Source organism: Acomys russatus, chromosome 23 (genome assembly GCF_903995435.1).
Source record: "Acomys russatus chromosome 23, mAcoRus1.1, whole genome shotgun sequence".
In the NCBI taxonomy this organism is placed as follows: domain Eukaryota; kingdom Metazoa; phylum Chordata; class Mammalia; order Rodentia; family Muridae; genus Acomys; species Acomys russatus.
The window spans coordinates 40,524,867-40,544,000 of record NC_067159.1 but is presented as its reverse complement, the minus strand read 5'-3'; the positions used below and the strand labels follow the sequence as shown (position 1 = coordinate 40,544,000).

Sequence of the window (19,134 nt, the reverse complement as noted above, 5' to 3'; positions counted from 1 at the left end):
AGACTGTGGATTATCTCATTTGCACGTTTCTCAACCGCCTGCTGCTCTGCTTTGCAGTATTTTAGAAACTGTAAAGCTGAAAACTATTTTTCATAAGAACTGTCACCGCTAGTGATCCAAGGATGATTTGTTTTTCTTATTCAGATACATTTGTGTAAGACTGTCTATGGAGCCGAGCTATGTGAAAGAGGCTGGCCATGAGGAATTTCTTGCTGGAGAAAATGTATTCAAGACAGTGTAAGTCAGATTGACAGCGTAGGCAAAAGAAAACAACTCGGGCGTGCAGCTTCCCCATCAGGCAGCAGCAGAGAGGTTCTGGAGCCAGTAGCTTATAGTTACAACTTCCTATCACAAAGTAAATTGCTAAATGCACAAGAGCAGCAAACATTCCTGTGGCAGCCAGGTGATGAAGTACCACTCTGTGTGTGTTCTCAAACAGCAGGCTACTTGTTTATTGATCTGGTTAACATTGGCATAAGAGACTAATTGACAATAAAAAATCTTTTCTGTTTAAACTTTATTGACTTTTTTATTCTCTAAAACTATGCAACTATGAATAGACTTTTGTCTCTGCTGCCTTTGTTGGATAATCTACTTTTCTTTGGCATACTAATATTTCACTTGCATTTATCTCAGTGTATTTTTTGCTTATGTTCCTCGGGATTTGTTTCAGCTCTCTGTATCTAAGAATTCACGTTTTCATTTATATTGGGGAGTGGGGATCTCAGCTATGACCTCCCTGTTCTCTTCTCCAAATTCTGTCAAGTAAGAGCTTGCAGAATTCCATGGAAACGTCGCCTTAGGATTCCTTGTCTTTTCTCCTAATGACTCTATTTCATTTACAACTGGTTATCTCTTTAGTGCATTTTCAGAAACTCTTGTCTCTATCACTTTACCTCTTTTTTAATCACTTTATCAGTGTAGTTATTAACAAAGCATGACATCTGAAAATTCTTAGCACTTTGCTCGGCACCTTAGAGTCTGCAGCCACGGCCCAAGGCAGCAAGTAGCTCCTCAAGGCGCCAGTGCCCAAGCCATGACTATTGTCCATCAACCAAGCTAAAATGAGCTTCACTCTTAAGATGCTCATGTGATAGCAAAATGGACTTGTTTGCTTTTCAGGAAATAATAACCTTAAATGAATTTTTTAAAGCCTAATTGCTATTTATTTAAGCAGTAGCAGGCTAGATAGAAAGGTGGAGTAGCTGATAAAGTGCCTACTGCCAATACAGGAAAACCTACGCTCAGGTCACCAGCACCTATGTAAAGGCCTTATGGTACATTTTTATTTTTATAATTCTAAAACTGGAAAACTGGAATGGGATTAGAGACAGGAAACAAGCAGATCCACAAAACTCATTCATCAGCCACCCTAGCCAAATTTACATCCTCCAAGTTTAATGAGAGAGTCTGTCTCAAAAATTAAAGCAAAGAGCAATGTAGGAAGACACAGAAACCTCTAGCCTACACATGTACACACACACACACATACACACAAATGTATGCATGCCTCCTCCCCCTCACAAAGGCACTTTACTGAAACCAGGAAGATAATGCAGGATATAAACAAAGAATACAATAAATAGAAATGCCATAAAAAATATTAGAAATTTTGGAAATGAAAGTTCAACAAGTCAAATTCAAAAATTAGTTGAAAGCCTGATCAACTTGCTGAATTAAGTACAGGACACGCTATCAGGGCTTGAAGAAAAAGTACACAAACTAAAACATTCAGACAAGAATAAAGAAAAAGGGAAGTACGAACAGAACATACACGATGAGTGAATCACCATTAAAACACCAGAATGTATAAATGATGGCTCTAAAAAGAGGTATGAGCTACAGGCACAGAAAATATACATAATAAGAAAAAAATCTCAAGTCATGAAAATGAGGTAAACATAGACAAGGCCTTTAGAATGACCAAATTCTAGAAAAATTTCCTGCATTGTATTACAGTTAAAATGGTACACACAAAGAAAAAAGAAAGAATATTGAAAGATATAAGACAAAAATTCCAAGTGACATGTAAAAGAAAATCCATCAGAACAGCAAATTCCTTAGCAGAATTTCTGAGAAAAAGGAAGGCATGAGAAGATGAATGTCAGTCCCTTAAAGATCAAGTAACTGTAAGCCTGTATTATTTACTATGCTGAAAAAAAGAATCATTTGTAACTGAAGAATAGCTGACTCCTTCCACAAAAAGCAGAAACTATGGAGAACCACATCCATAAGCCAGCACTGGAGAAGACACTTAGAGGAATCTAACACATTTGAGAGAAAGATAAACACAACCATGAGAATGTATATATAGACAGAGAAAAAAATCAATCATCACAAAACAGCAAAATAGCAAAAATTATTACATAAATTTCAAAATAATATTGAATTACAATGTCAGATTTTTCAATTAAAAGCAGATCAGTGTTAAGACAATAAACAACAAACAAACAAAAGCCAAGCTCAATCATCTCCCACCTTCTAGAAATGTACCTCACTAACAAAGGTAAAAGCTGACAAAAAAATGATAGAACAAGCAGGTCCAACTCAGTTCTGGTGACACATAACTTTATCATATGCTAAAGAAATGGGGGCAGGAGGATCCCAAGGAAAAAAATTGACAAGCACACAAACACACTACCACAACCAGCATCAAAATCAGGGCCTAACAGTCACTGGTCATAAATCTTTCTCAACATCAACAGTCTCAATAAAGAGACAAGAATAACAGAATGGATGTGTGAATAGAAAACAACATTCTGGTGCATACAAGAAACACACCTTTGGGCCCTAGGGTCCTCTTCAAACTATGACACCAGTCAAGGAAAATATAGGCAGTAAACTTCGAACCCCTACCCAGACTAGCCGATGGACAGGACATTCTCCACCGTTAAGTGGAGAAGGAGATCTGACTTTCACACAAACTCTGGTGCCCCATATTTGACCATGTCCCTTGGATGGAGATGCCTGGTGGCACTCAGAGGAAGGATAATAGGTCATCAAGAAGAGACTTGATACCCTATGAGCATATACAGGGGGAGGAGGTCTCCCTCAGTCACAGACATAGGGGAAGGGAATGGGGGGAAGCGGGAGGGAGGGAGGAATGGGAGAATACAAGGGATGGGCTAACAACTGAGATGTAATTTGAAGAAATTAATAATAAAAAAAAAAAAAAAAAAGAAACACACCTCAGGCATGAAGATAGACATTACTTGAGAATAAAGGGCTGGAAAAAGGTATTCCAAGCAAATGGACACAAAAAAATCAAGCTGGAGTAGCCATTCTAATAACTAATAAAATACACTTTCAACCAGAATTAATCAAAATAGTTGAGGAAGGACACTTCGTACTCATCAAAGGAAAACTCAACAATGACACCACAATTCTGAATATCTATGCCACAAAAGGCACATGCATTTGTACAAGAAACATTAATAAATCTTAAACCACACATAGATGCACACAGTAGCAGTGGGAGACTTTAACACCCCCACCCTTTCACTAAAACATACATCAGTGAAACAGAAGATAAACCAAGAAATGATGACACTAACTGATGTCATGAATGAAATGGACCTAACAGATATCTACAGAACTTTTCACCCAAACACAAAAGATTATACCTTCTCAGCACCTCAAGGAACCTTCTCCAAAACTGACCATATAGTAGGTCACAAAGCAAGCCTCAACAGATACAAGGAGACTGAAATAATACCTTGTATCTTATCACACCAAGGACTAAGCCAAGTTCATTCTATGAGGCCACAATCACCTTGATACCTAAACCACACAAAGACCCAACAAAAAAAAGAGAATTTCAGATCAATTTCTCTTACAAACATTGACACAAAAATACTCAATAAAATACTTGCAAACTGAATCCAAGAACACATCAAAGATATCATTCACCATGACCAAGGAGGCTTCATTCCAGGCATGCAGGGATGGTTCAATATACAGAAACCCATCAGTGTAATCCACCATATAAACAAACTGAAAAAAATCCACATGCTCATCTCCTTAGATGCCAAAAAGACATTTGACAAAATCCAACACTCATTCATATTTAAAATCTTGGAGAGATCAGGGATACAGGCATATACCTAAACATAATAAAGGCTATATACAACAAGCCAATAGCCAACATCAAAGTAAATGGAGAGAAACTCAAAGAAATTCCACTAAAATCAGGGGCAAGACAAGGCTGCCCACTCTCTCCATAGCTCTTCAATATATTACTTGAAGTTCTAGCAAGAGCAATAAGACAAGAAAAGGAGATCAAGAGGATCCACATCAGAAAGGTAGAACTCAAAATATTGCAATTCACAGATGATATGATACTGCACATAAATGATGCCCAAAATTCCACCATTGAACTCCTACGTCTGATTAAACCCTTTATCAAAGTGGCCAACTCAAGATTAATTCAAAAAATCAGTAACCCTCCTGTAATCAAATGACAAATATTCTGAGAAAGAAATTACACTCTTCACAATAGATACAAGTAATATAAAATATCTTGGTGTAACTCTGATCAAGCAAATGAAAGACTTGTGTGGAAAAAAACTTCAAGTCTCTGAAGAAAGAAATTCCATCAGAAGATCGAAAGATCTCCCATGCTTATGGACTGGAAGGATCAACAAGGTAAAAATGGCTATCTTACCAAAAGCAATCTACAGATTCAGTGCAATCCCTATCAAAATATCTACATAATTTTTTACAAACCTTGAAAGATTAATTCTTAACTTCATATAGAAAAAAAACAGAATAGGTAAAACAATACTGTACAATAAAAGATCTTCCAGAACAATCTTCATCCCTGATTTCAACCTGTACTATAGAGCAACAGGATTAAAATCAGCATTGCATTAGCAAAGAAATAGGCTGGTTGATCAATATAATCCAATTGAAGACCCATAAATAAACCCACACACCTATGGACACTTGATTTTTGACAAAGAAAGCAAATGCATAAAATGGAAAAGAGCATCTTGAACAAATGGTGCTGGTCTAACAGGGTGTCCACATATAGAAAAATGCAAATATATCCATATTTATCACACTGCACAAAACTGAAACCTAATAGGATTAAAGACCTCAACATAAAACAAGACACACTAAATCAGTTAAAAGATAAAGTGGAGAAGAGCTTTAAACACACTCGTAAAGGAGACAACTTCCTGAACAGAACATCAATAGCCCAGGGTCAACAATTAATAAATGGGATCTGAAAATGAAACTGAAAAGCTTCAGTAAGGCAAAGGACACTGTCAACAGAACAAAACAGCCTACAGGTTGGGAGAATTTCTTCACCAACCCTACATCTGACAAAAAGACTAATATCCAAAATCCAAATAAAAATGGGGTGCAGAGCTAAACAGCAAATTCTCAGCAGAGGAACACCTAATGGCCAAGAAACACCTAAAGAAATGCTCAGTGCCCTAAGTTATCAGAGAGATGCAAATCAAAATGACACTGAAATTTCATCTTACGCCTACCAGAATTACTACAATCAAAAACTCAAGTAACAGCACATGTTGGCCAGGATGTGGAGAAAAAGGAATACTCCTCCATTGTTGGGGGGAATGCAAACTTGTACAAACACTTGGAAATCAAGCTGGTGCTTTCTCAGAAACTGAGAATAGTGCTATCTCAAGACCTAGCCATACCACTCCTGGGCATATACCCAAAAGATGTTCCACCATACAACATGGACATTTGCTCAGCTATGTTTATTCATAGCAGCTTTATTGTAATTACCAGAATTTGGAAACAACCTAGATGTCCCTAAACCAAAGAATAGATAAAACTGTGGTGCATTTACACAATGGAATACTATTCAGCTGTCAAAAACAAGGAAATCTTGAAATTTGCAAGCAAATGGATGCTTGCAAAAGAAAAGATCACCCTGAGTGAGGTAACACAGACCCAGAAAGACACGCATGGTATATACTCACTCATAAGTGGATATTAGCCCAACATAGTTGTCCTCTGAGAGACTCCACCCAGCGGGGGATCAGGACAGATGCTGGGACTCCCTGCTGGACTCTGAGTGGAGCCTGAGAGTGTATGGAAGAACAGGGTGATGAAAGGACCCAGAGGGTTCAGGAGGCCCAAAAGGAGACCATCCAGGCCAACGGATCTGGAACTAGAGGGGCCTGCACAAACTGTTGCACCAACCAAGGACAATGCATGAGACTCCCTGCTCAGCTGTAGCCAGTTGTGGGGAGAGTGGCGACTCCCTCCAACATGCACTCTGGTATCCCTGACTTGATCACTTCCTCTTGGCAGGGAGGCCCAGAGGGCACACAGAGGAAGGGGAAGCAGGCTATTTGGATGATACCTGATAGGCTGTGGTCATATAGTGGGGAAGGAGGTCCCAGTCTGTCAGACATCTAAGGGCGGGGAATAGGGCAGAAGAGGAAAGGAGGGTGGGAATGGGAAGATACAAGGGAGGGGTTAACAATTGAGATATAATCTGAATAAATTATAATGAATTTTTAAATTGAAGATTCTAACTGAAGTTCATACACAGAAAAGTATAGCTCCCTGTCTTGTATGCTGTCAGTGACTGACTGCATCAAAGTCTCAATATTATTGTCCTATAATTTTAAATTTATATAAGATAATATAGAATATAAATGAACTGAAATTATTTAATATGTAAGATATTAAAATTTTACAAAGGAAAATGTTCTATGCTATGACATGGTGCTAACACGTACTATTTTGTAGCTATTATCTACGACTACGTTCAGATAATCTGTCATCTTTCGTTCACATCCTGGTCTTGTAAATGTACACCCAAATGTTCTTAAACCTTTTGGGATATGGTGCATAAAACTAGAAAAAAAGAAATAATCTTATATGCAACAGAAATTATATAGTAATTTATGTTAAAAGTTAACATCATTAAAAAATTAACTGGCATATATCTATTTCACTATAGCAAGCATCAAAATAATTATGATTCTGTGAATGTAATGTAATCTCAAGTGAATACTAACAAAAAATGTGTCTTCCAACTAGCACATTAGTGAGACTTGCCTAATTAAATCAACTGAATTCCAGTAGACAAAAAGCCCCTTAAGTACACTATGAGCCTCAGATGAAGAAACAGATGTAATCAGGTACTTACAATGCACATTAGGAAATTGCTGGAAAATGTTTAATATGTGAATTATTTTTGGTATGCAACAAATCAAAGGTCTAGGAATGGTTTTAAACTCTAGTGTAAATGCATAATGTGCAAATTCAGGTTTTAAAAAATCTATTCTGCTAATGCTTCTTTTATAATTAAGCAATGGTGTCTTAAAACCATTTTATAGAATTTTATATGAGACCATAAAATGCATAAATTAATTTTCTAAGTATAAATGCCATATTAAGGGGTAATTAGAAAGGCCTGAGAGATATTATCATTAGCATACATGCTGCTTCCTTGGTTTTCTGGTGTTTAGGGGACATGTTTTCAATACTACTAATAAAACTTATTTAAAAGTTGAAAATATCATACTATCTGTAAATTTCCCTTTACTTGTTTCTTTTTCTTCTCATTTTATTTATTTTTTGAGAATTCCATACTGTGTTAACATCATTCTCATTATTTCCTCCCTCAACTCATCCCATTTCTCTCCCACTCTTTTTCATATGCATGGCCTCTTATTCTTTAATTAGAATAGTTACGTATATATATATATATATATATACATATAAATATACATAAATTTAATCTGCTGAGATTATTTAGTGTTGCTTATGTGTGGTTAGAGCTGACCTCTTGTTATCAGCTAAAAATATCAGAGGCTATCCATGGCAAAGACTGATTCTCCCCCTTCTCAGCTACCATTAATGGCTCTGAGCACTCAATAACTTTATAGCCTAACTTTTGAAGACTTCCACAGTCTGCCCACAAAATAGTTCATTTTTCTTTATGGCTGAAAATAATTTCATTATGCATATAAACTACATTGTCTTCATTCCTCTTGTGACTGGTGTAGCAATAAACATCCATATACAGTTATCTCTGAGATATGCTGATTTGGGGTCTTTTGGATAAATGCCCAAGAGTAGTAGAGATGGGCATACAGAAGGCCTGTTTTTGTCTGGTTTTGAGTCAGAGTATACTAGCTCAGAGTAGCTTTACACTCAAGTCTTCCTGCCTCAATTCTCTGAGTGTTGGGACTAAGATGTGTGCCATCACACTGATTTAAAATCAGTAAACTTTGTGGGAGTGTAGGTGGCTATAGGAGGCAATTGGGGGATAGATATCGTCATAATATTGTATATATACATTTAATTCTTAAACAGTAAATAAGAAGTATTCAAAAAGAAAAAGAATACCATAACAGAAAGCCGCAAGTAGCCAAAATACAGAGAATAACTGACTGTGGGTTGCCCAGCCCTAATTGACACACCTATAATACAACCCCTATGCCTAAGGCTTAGGAAACATCACAAAAGATCAAAGAAGAGATGGCAGAAATATTTTAAGAGCCACAAGACCAGGATAAGTCAGCTGATGCAAGATAATGTCTTCCACATGTGTCTGAAAACCTCAATGACATGGGTACCTAAGCAAGATCTAAACACTAATATTTCAAGATGACATACCAACACAGATGAGGCAATTTTCACAATGCACAGCCCATAGAAGAAGAGTTTAATGGACAGCTCTTGTGTGAGTTTGGTAGATGGGAGTGCTTAGAGTACCTCTGGAAATGTGCTCTGTATCATGAGTCAGAGGGACTGGGATGAGAGTTGACCTCCAGTTCCAGGGAAGTCGGGAATATATAGTGAAAAAGTATAGTTTCATTTGATGTCCCTTACAATTCCAAATGCTGTTACTTGATTAGTTTGTATTCCATTGAATCTTCATTAATTAACTTTGCAAAAGCATTTTTGTTCATAAGTAACATTTTTGAAACGTATAACCAAACTCTTAAGCAGGCAAGGAAAAAATAAATTATTCAAATATTTAAAACATTCTTCTGATCATAAATAAAATGACTTAAAAGATAGTGGAAATGGAATAAAAGAAAATAATTTTTTACTCATTTAGCATAAAGAACTGACACTCCAGTGGCCTCAAAGATGACATTCTGAGAGAAAATTCCCATGTTAATGTACTTTATCACTCTACATTTTAAAGTCCCCACAGGCTGCTGCGCTTTCCCACTCCTCTGATGTGAGGCATGGCTATCCAAAGACTACTAGAATAGAATCTGAAGAGTCCTCCATCAGAAGCCCCCATTCTGTTCTCTATTGCTCATCCAGACTTCACTATTTTAATGTCAACTTCAGCACCTACCTTGGATGGAGACAGCTAGAGAATCACGCCACACTACAAATAAAAGCCAGTGACCTACATGGTAGCCACTTCTCTTGGGTCCATCAGAGAGAGCTAAGAGCAAGTGCAGCAAATTATAGTGAGATGCAAAAAAGGACCAGGATCTCAAAAACAGGATATCGTAAGTCTGGGTTGTCTGAGGTGGGAATAAGTAAGGATGGAAAACACCACATATACAAATGCAAAGAAAGTTTTAATGGATGGTTTAAGGCTAAGTGTTCACTAGTGTGAGACTGTATGACACTAGGGACCCACAGACACAAAAGCTCTAAGATGCCAGGCACCCACAGTCAGCACGCCAGGCACCCACAGTCAACACTGTGATCTGTGACCTCACAGAGAATTTTAGGGGCCTGAGAATGGAACTGCAGGATTCATGTTCCATGGTACAAACTAAAGAGAAACTGTTGCCACTGTGAAAAGGCCGAATCTCCACTCCAGACATTTCCTACATGCCCAAGGAGTAAAGTGAACCCATTGCTGCTAGCAAATGAGCCCTATAGCTGACAAAAAATACAAGAAGAAGGAAAGTCTTAGGGAAAAAGAACAGAAAAATCATAAGATTGTTCCAGAAACTTTAATGTGCTGCATCTTTCTTGGTTTGGCTGAGGAAGCATTACAGAAGTATTACAGAAAAGCAAGTTTTTATTTAGGAAATATTGGAGAGTCTAGTCAGATCTAGAAAGACAGCCCCTATCAAGTTTATCCTAAAAACAATGGAATGGGTGAAGAAGAATGGAAAATGATAGGAAAACTGCCATGGCTATCAAATGACCATCAGTGGGAAATCTCTAATATGACTGCTATGATGGCAGCACTATGACATTCCATGAGAATGACTCCCAATGTATTTCTCCAAGTGTCATGTGCAATGCCATCACTGTACACATCTGACTTCAAGCCACTCAGGGAACAGAATTCTGGAAAACATTGTTCAGCACCGAGTCAACCGCATACAATCCAGGAAACCCTAGTGTTTTAAATAGTATTCTTTCTTTTTATGTGATTCTTTAGATGTTTTCCTCCCCTATGATACTCATTGGGGTGTACAGATCTCAACAACTCTCAGGTGATAATTTATCAAACACTTCTTACAAGTCAGGTATAAGCTACGTGTTGTACCATATCATTTTAGTACAGTATTGTTATATATTATACATGTTATGTTACATATTGTAACATATATCATAGTTATATATTATATAATTGATGACTGGGTAGCTTACTTATGACCCTCAAACTTCCAATGAATCTGAATTTTAATGCAGGTCAGTGTGAGCCTAGAGTGGATTCTCTTAGTGACAGGATGTTTCAGGGTTATATGGACTTAATAAAACAAAATGAGCTCGGGTCTCATCATGTGTTCCTATAGTAATTTAAGATAATAAATTATGTATAAATTATTAAAATGTTGTATAGACCACAATTGGAAAAATTCATGAATAAGGTGGTAAAACTCAATTATAATGCAATAAAAATGAAGCGAAAATATAAATGTGAAGGAACATGAATAGACCATATAAAAATATCCTAAGATAAAAATAAGGGCCATTTTGAAAGACTGAACTGAAAAACAATCCCAAATAAAATAGCAAAACAGAAAATGAAACAGACAAAAAACAGAGTTCAACTATGAAGAACACAAACTCAATAGTCAGTTTTCCATTCTTGTGACACAGTATCTAAGACAATTTAAGGGCAAAGATTTCTTCTAGGCCACAGTTCCGAGGTTGCAGTGTAAACCTGCTTGTTCTTACTGATTTGAGTATGTGTCAGCACAGCACACCATGGTGAAGGCACAGACAAGTGCACCCTGTGCCAATGTTAAGCAGAGAGAGTCAAAAGGGCTCAGGTTCCAATATTCCCATGAAGACCACACCAAGTTAACTTCCTTGTACCAAGCCCCACCTCCTAACATACCCATGCTGCCACTTCTTGGGGTAAACTTCATATCCAAACTACAGCAACAACCAAAACACTAGAATGATAGACATGCAAAACCTGGAATGTGTTGCTAAAAAAAAAAAAAAAAACCTGCAGTATGTAGAAATAATAGAAATGATATTCTGTGGTCATGGTATGGAAGAATTAATACTGATAAAATATCCATTATATACAAACAGTTGTAATCATTAGATTCAAAACAATCCCTTTTTAAACGCTTGATAATCTTCATTACAAATCAGAAAGTGATCCTAAATGCATATAAAACCACATCAAAGTAATCCTGAGCAGAAAAAACAAGGCAGAAGTCATATGACCTAATATCAAAATAAACGATCATGTTTTAGTAGCCAAGAGAGCACATGGCAGTTAGCATTGAAAATAGATACACAGATCAACAGAACAGAACAGGGAGCTGAGAAATAAAGCCATGTGTTAGTGTTCAGTTTATTTTCCAGAAGGGAGGCTGTGCTCCACAGAGCTAGAACAGGCGGACGTAATGAGTGGTGCTGGCAAACTGCTGCTCCCCAGGCAGAAGAATGAGCTCAGACCCTGATGTTATACCATGTGCTAACATCCAATCAAAATGCTCTAAATGCTCCAATGTATGATCTGAGGTTTTGAAGGGGCTAAAGGGAGACAGAGAAGAACAACGCCATGATGTTGGTTAGAGCAAAATGGTTTGGGCAATTCCCTTTTGGGACGTGGACTCAAAAGCACATGAAAAAATAAAACTGGGTTGTAGCTAATTTAAAAAGTTCTTGTATAGCAAATTTTGTACACATATATATTCAGCTGAATAAAGAGACAACCTGTAGAAGGTGAAAATGTATACATCGTATTCAGAAGGTGTATATGGTAGGCAATTCAAGAACACTAGGTTCATAAACTGCTTAGAAAGGGGGACAAAGGACTTTGATAGCAGTTTCTCAACAAAGGACAAATCAACAATCATGATTTTAAATTTTAAATATGGTTAACATGAGTAAAATGCAAATTTAGGACAGAAGGTACCACTTGGCATCTGTCAAAATTATCATTAAAAGGATTTTTAAAATTACTTTCCTTGTTTCTTCAAGAGTATTTGCTATTATAAACTGGGAAACTGTCAGTTGTCCCATTTCCCCCACTGGCCTGAAAGCTACACAACAGGTAGTTGGTATTTTAGTATTCAGTGTGGTTAGAACAATGCTTATTCCATAAAAAGTTAAAAGAAAAAGTTTTAAGGAATGCAATGATTAAAAACTATTAGAAGTCAGAAAAGAGTTGAGGAGCACACCTTTAATCCCAGGACTCAGGAGGCAGAGGCAGACAGATCACTGTGAGTTTGAGGCCAGGCTGGTCTACAAAGTGAGTCCAGGACAGCTAAGGCTACACAGAGAAACTTTGTCTCTGGGGGGGGGGGACTACTAGAAGTCATGGGGAAAGCCTTTTTATTTTATTACTTTGGTTTTTAAGACAGTACTTCACTCTAGGAAGGCTGGCCTCAAACTCATGACAATCCTCCTGCCATGGTCTCCTATGAATGCCAGCACTGCAGGTACTAGCCACTATATACCAAGCTCAGGAGAGAAATTAAATAATAGGCTTTTTAACTCAATCTTACTTTCAAACTGGCTAATAACTCATTCCACCTTCAAACAGATACTTCTTACTTTAAACTCACTATATTACTTACCACAATTTTTATTGTGTGGTGCTGGGAAGCCAAACTCTAGGATATATATATATATATATATTTTTTTTTTTTAAAGCATTCTACAGTGAGCTACATTTCCAGCCCAGACTTGTACTAACTATAACTTACTCTAAGATGATTTTCTTTAAGAGTGTCTGACAGTGTTTTGTTTTGTTATCATGGCTACATGTTTTTGTTCTAAATACAGAATATCAAATTCAGGATCTCTTTTTAGCTTCTCAAAAATATTCCTCAGTTTCTAGCTAAACTTTTGGTAAATCCTCTCAATCCAAGCATTTGTCATAATGCTGCACAAGTTGTCATGGCATTAGATATATTTCCAGCCAAATGTCAAAAGTGGCATGAGACCAGGTCTTTCATGACTTGTCTGGCAAGCCCACTAAGAGGAAGAAAGGGGAGAAGAAATCTCAAAGGGGTCTATAAAAATAGAACCATCTCTGAAAAATAGTAGACAATATAAACAGTTGATACTCATTAGACTTGTCAAAACCAAAATTTTAACTATCTAAATTATTTTTTAAGAATAAAATGCATAGTTGGTCTTGGTGGCACATGCCTATAATCCCAGAACTCAGGGAGGCAAAGGCAAGCAGATACCTGTGGGTTTGAGGCCAGCCTGGTCTACAAAGTGAGTCGAGGATAGCCACTGCTATAAAGAGAAACACTGTCTTGGGGGGGGGAAAAAAAGAGGGAATAAAATGCATGCTGCTGCCCTTGTGGCTGCTGTGTCATATGTGCGTCAGTAGGTGGCAGAGAGAGAGGCCATGTCTATGCTCAGTGTTCCGACCTGTGAATATCTTAATGATTAGCAGACTAAAATTCCCTGAAAAAAGGCGAGCCTCAGAAGGTCACCAGTCTAAGCCCACTGCACTGGCCCAGACTGGTTCCCATGGTGGGGAGCAAGTGGAGACTGAGGAGTCCTGCAAAGACCAGAGTGCCAGAGACTAGAGAGCCAGAGACTAGGAGAACCCAGTCTGAGACCTCGGCCATGGCTGGAGTAAGCCCAGATGACACCCTGCCCGCACACTGGCACCCGAGCCTCTCCGCATGGGGCCAACATGGGCAGGTCTTGCCTAGGCAAGCCTAAGTCCTGCACCATTGGGCCCAGACAAGGAGCTAGCTTGAAATGATCACCAATCCAGCATGCTTCATGGGCGGAGCATAGCACTCCTGAGGTGATATCAGGCACTTGGAGACCCTGAGAAAAAGAGCAAGTAAAGTGGGGAGAAATGGAAGAGAAAGAGAAACAGAAAGTATATAGGCACAGGGACAACAGGCAGAACTAGAGACTCAGAGGTAGTGAGGAAGTGCTTAATGTGAGTAGCCAGTGATGCTACCTAACCATGGTGCAGTTCTGCCCTGTGCTGCCACCAGGGTCACATCTGCATCCAGGGTCCTGCAGCAGCAGGGTGTCTTTTACTACCAAAGGCCAGGCAGGCATCAGGCAGGCATCCCCAGTCTGGGGCTGCCACATGGGGATGTGTGATATCTGAGGGCTGTTGCAGCACTGACCACATCCTTCACCTGGGCATTGTGGGAGAGCTAGCCCTTACGGCGTGAGAGCTGATCCTGCCCTAGCCAAGCTGCAGCACTTGGGAAACCAGACTCCACATATCACCCAGGAAGCACCCTAAAGCAGGTCCTAATTGCAGGAGTTGAAGGTGAGACAGCCCGAAGGGAGCATGGACAAACTATCCTTGCCCCTCTGCAGCTACAACACTTAGGAGAGTGAGCCTGCACCTCACCTGGGTGGCACAATAGATAATGGAATAAATTTTAGGTAATAATGTAGTCTATAGAAAATTTACTTAACCTGAATTATAAAATGGCCACTGACTGAAACTTCCAACAGTCTCTAATTATACAGAGATTATTTTTGCCTTGACTGCATTTACAGACATCAGGTTGATGGGAAGTCTCAAGATTAACCTTACTGAATTTAATTGTGATATAACTCTTTAATTTTTGCTTCTTGTTTTGTTGTTTGTTTGTTTGTTTGTTTTTGAGAGAGGGACGGGGGAAGGGAGACAGGGAGAGAAGGAAGAACATGGAATTGGGTGGGGTGGGGAGGTGAAGAGAACCTAGGAGGTGTAGGGAGAAGGGAAGAAACGTCATAAAAATTATTTTACTGAAATTTTTTTTTTTGTAAGTCCCAGGAGCCTTTTATTGTCTGAGTTACTGTACACAAAACACCAGGCAGAGACGTTCCGAAGGAAATGATGGTCATGATTCACTGTTATTTGGCCTTTGGGCCTGTATCTTCGAAGCACGTATACATTCTTTACATGGTATTCGACATTTATTGTGAGCATAAATGCAGTCCAAGCATGATATTAAATAAAACTCAGTATCTTTTCTTCCATCTGAGTCTGCGTAAATAGAAAAAATGGGCCAAATGTCTCTTGCGGGCCCATTTGGTCACTGTGCCCCCACCCTAAGGATGTTCACAGACTGTAATGTGATCTTCTGAGCCTACAGAACTACAGTTCACCCAGGTACAGGATCCTGGGGAAAAGTCCTACTGATACTGTTGGTAGTTTCCAATTTAAAAAATACGACCATAAATCTTTCAAATTGTGTGACACTTAAATGTATTATGAGGAACTCCAGTTGGTGTTTTTGTTAGTGTTTCAGGTGTGGTTTGGCGCATCTGTAATCCTAGCACCTAGGTGGTTCATGAGTACCCTCAGCTGCACGAACAGTTCAAGGCCCACCTGTGCTACACGTGGCCTTGTCTCAAAAACTTAATTTTTAAAACATTTATTAATCAACATGATTTATTACATGAAAATAATTCAGTATCCACAACTGATCAGGTAAAAAGAAACTTACTATATAACAGACAATATAAGTTCAAAGAAAAGAATAAAAAATGTTTTATAGTCTAAATTATGTAGCGGTTCCATGAGTAACTCCATAATATACTGCCTGGCCTGACTATAAGCCTTGTCACCATTAGCCATCAATCACTAGCAGCAGCATGGGTTCTTGATCGAAGTCAACAATGATAAATAAAAGCATTTCTAATTCTGCTTGGAATGCCTGCTTATAATCCTTTGTTTGGAGAATGTTAGATACTAGATGGGATGTTTTTAATTTATGAGTGAAAGATCCCCAAGTCAATCAATGACTTTCAAAGTTACTGCAATTGGCCAGCCAGTTTGGCCTGATTGAACAAAACCCTGTCCTGTCAAAGGCAGTCCTTAACATATAGAAAAACATGGACACTCCCTGACATGGAACCTGCATCTATACCTTAGTGAATTCCATATAACTGCTGGAACCTTGGGCTGGAGATCAAATGTGGCTCTTAAAATCAGAATTGCTTCACATCAGAATGCTTTGAAGCTTTGCAGCTGTCCTTGGGAGAGTCTGGCATCAGAGTCAGGGCATCAGCAAGGTATGAGACAGGCTCAGAAGTTTAGTGTGAATGAAGGCAGCACAATCTGTGATGCATGTGCCTGTAGCTTCACTTCCTGAGGAAATACTCAGAACTGAATTTTTACCCACTTAATACTGACACACTAAAGTAACAACTTCAACAAAATCTCAAAAGCCATAAGATCACAAGAGACAGCCAAATAGTAAAAAGTGTGGCATATAAGAGAATCTATGTCAGAGACAGCCCCCATTCACCTTACTAGGGGATCCACGTCACTTCTGAGCTGCCCTTTGGCTACATCTGTGTAGGGGGCCTAGGTTTGTCCATGCATGGTCCTTGGTTGGTGCATCAGTCTCCCCAAGCCCCTCTGGCCCTGGCTAGTTGGATCTGTTGGTCTTATAGATCTCCTGTGGCTGCCTTGCCAGGCCACAGGAAAAGAGGGTGCCCTTAGTCCTCATGCAATTTGATGGGCTGGGGTGGGTTGGAGCATGGGGATGGAAGCAGAGAGGGGGGCAAGAGGGTTCTCTTTTCTGAGGAGTAGGGGAGGGGAGAGGGAAGAGGAAGGAGGGGGTGGAACAGGGAGAAGATGAGGAAGGGGGCTACGATCGAGATGTAAAGTGAATTAAAACAAAAATACAACACAGGGGGAAAGTGTGTGTTTACTCTTGAACACAAGACATCAATTTAAAATAGTCTATGCAAATTTATATAGGTATCAGTAATAAAATAATAGATATACTACTTGGACTGCTATGTTATTTTTCACTACCTCAGCATAAATACTCAGAATATCACTTTATTGTTGTATTATTCTTATTGAATCTTAGTCAAACTAAATGGCAGTATATCAGATCAAAGCAAATAAGACAGTTTCTAAATTTTTATTGTAGATGGCATGTACTATGATCATTCTTGCTGTCAGGCCCAAAACTTTGTCATCATGAGTCAAACTGAGTCAAACTGAGTGACTAAATCCAAGTAGCAAAAACACATGAATTTTGATAATCACTATTTAAGAAGATAAATAAGTTAAATATAATCACAGAGTTTAAAATCATGATTTCTAGATTTGTCATTAATCCATGTTTACTGTTGTCATGTCAGCTATCATGCATTGATAAAATGTGAGAGCCCCTCTGTGCCCTCTGGATCCATAGACCAAAATAAGTGAAGTTATTAAAGATACAATGGCCCATCCTGTCACTACCAGAGGAAAAATGCTTCACTATGCTGTCAGCATCAAAACGTTATGCTGCCTTTGTTGCTAAAAGCCTAAAGAATGGACATTCAAACAGGCAAGTTAACCACAACTCAGTTTAGATGGCTTTAACAGAGCTTCAGCATAAGTTATTTTAAAAAACACCATCATAGTGTTTAATTTCCTGAGTTTTCCCTTACAAACTATAATATTTATTGTTATAAATATGTTTAAAAGGAAGCAGAATCTGCACAATTTAGATTTACACTTTACAGAGAACTGTGGGACACAATTAGAGTTCAAATTACGGATTTTTTTTGCCATATCTCTTACTTTGATTATTTTAAATTTCACTTAGTTATTATTGCCACCTCTTTAATATGTAAAAATGAGGAATCTGACCATCTGTTTTTCTTTGTGACATAACAAGTATATATAAACATCACAGTTTGTAACTCAGGCTGAGGATCTATTAGCTAGACAGGCCATGATCCCTAGCAGAGTCTACTGCTGCTGAGTGGACGTAAGATTAGACTCCTAATGACTCACCATTACACTCATACATCAGGCAACCTTCTACCTCTCACCTCACAAGTTTCTATTTTGTAATATGATTAGCACATCCAGCCAAGGTGCAGAGATTAAGAAACTACAGAATATGCAGTCCAAAGGAAATAGATGTACTCCAACTCCCTTCCTGCGGCTCAGAGAGCAGTGCAGAAGCAGGAGTAGAAGAAGTGTGGTAATGACTTCAAGTAAGCATTATCGTCCAGTCACAGCAGGGCACCCACACATGAATGCACAGAGCATGTACGCAAATGTTGGGAGCTGGGAGGCAGACACAGTTTTCTCTGAGAGTGAAGCCTTGGTTGTCGACTACTCCCCAGCAGAAGACCACACACCTCAGAATATTTGAGCAGCACAAGTAGGTCTTAACAGTACTTTTTAAATGACTCAAAGTTGGGTGATTAGGGAAGGGGAATAAATTGAGGAAAGTCAAGGGAGAGGTCAAACATCAGAATATATGACATGAAATGCTCAAAGAACTAACAAAAAATTGACTATCAATAACAAGTTAGATAATGCTACCATCAAAGTTATGCTAAAATATATGCCTATATATGTACACACAGAAGTTATGTGGGAATTAAATATGTATTTCTAAGCATTCTGGCTATGATGTGTAGCTGCTTAACAATGACAAAATAGCCCAATGCCCTGCCTGCCTGGTCTCCTCCTGGGAAACCCAGCTACAGTGAGCTGCACTCTGTCCCCTCCACACACCATCTTCCATCCCACAGCTCTGCCTGCACTCCTGGAGACATGTGGGAATGAGGGACCACCAGGTCAGAAACCCCCCCAACCACCTGCTTGCCAAGTCCCCATAAATCACACCCAACAACTGTAAACTGTACCCTGTCCCATGGATTCCGTCTTCCTACTCACAAACTCTGCCGGTGTTAATGCAGGCCTGTCAGCATCAGGGTAAACGGGTAACTAAACACCAGCAGAAGAAACACAATCAATAAGCTCCAGGGCCGTATGGTACCACCAGAGCCCAA

General features: G+C 38.8%; 1 pseudogene; it reads left to right on the top strand.

Annotated features, from left to right (window-relative positions):
- The first annotated feature begins 13,689 nt into the window (after positions 1-13,689).
- On the top strand, positions 13,690-13,813 carry LOC127206741 (uncharacterized; annotated as a pseudogene).
- Positions 13,814-19,134: the final 5,321 nt, after the last annotated feature.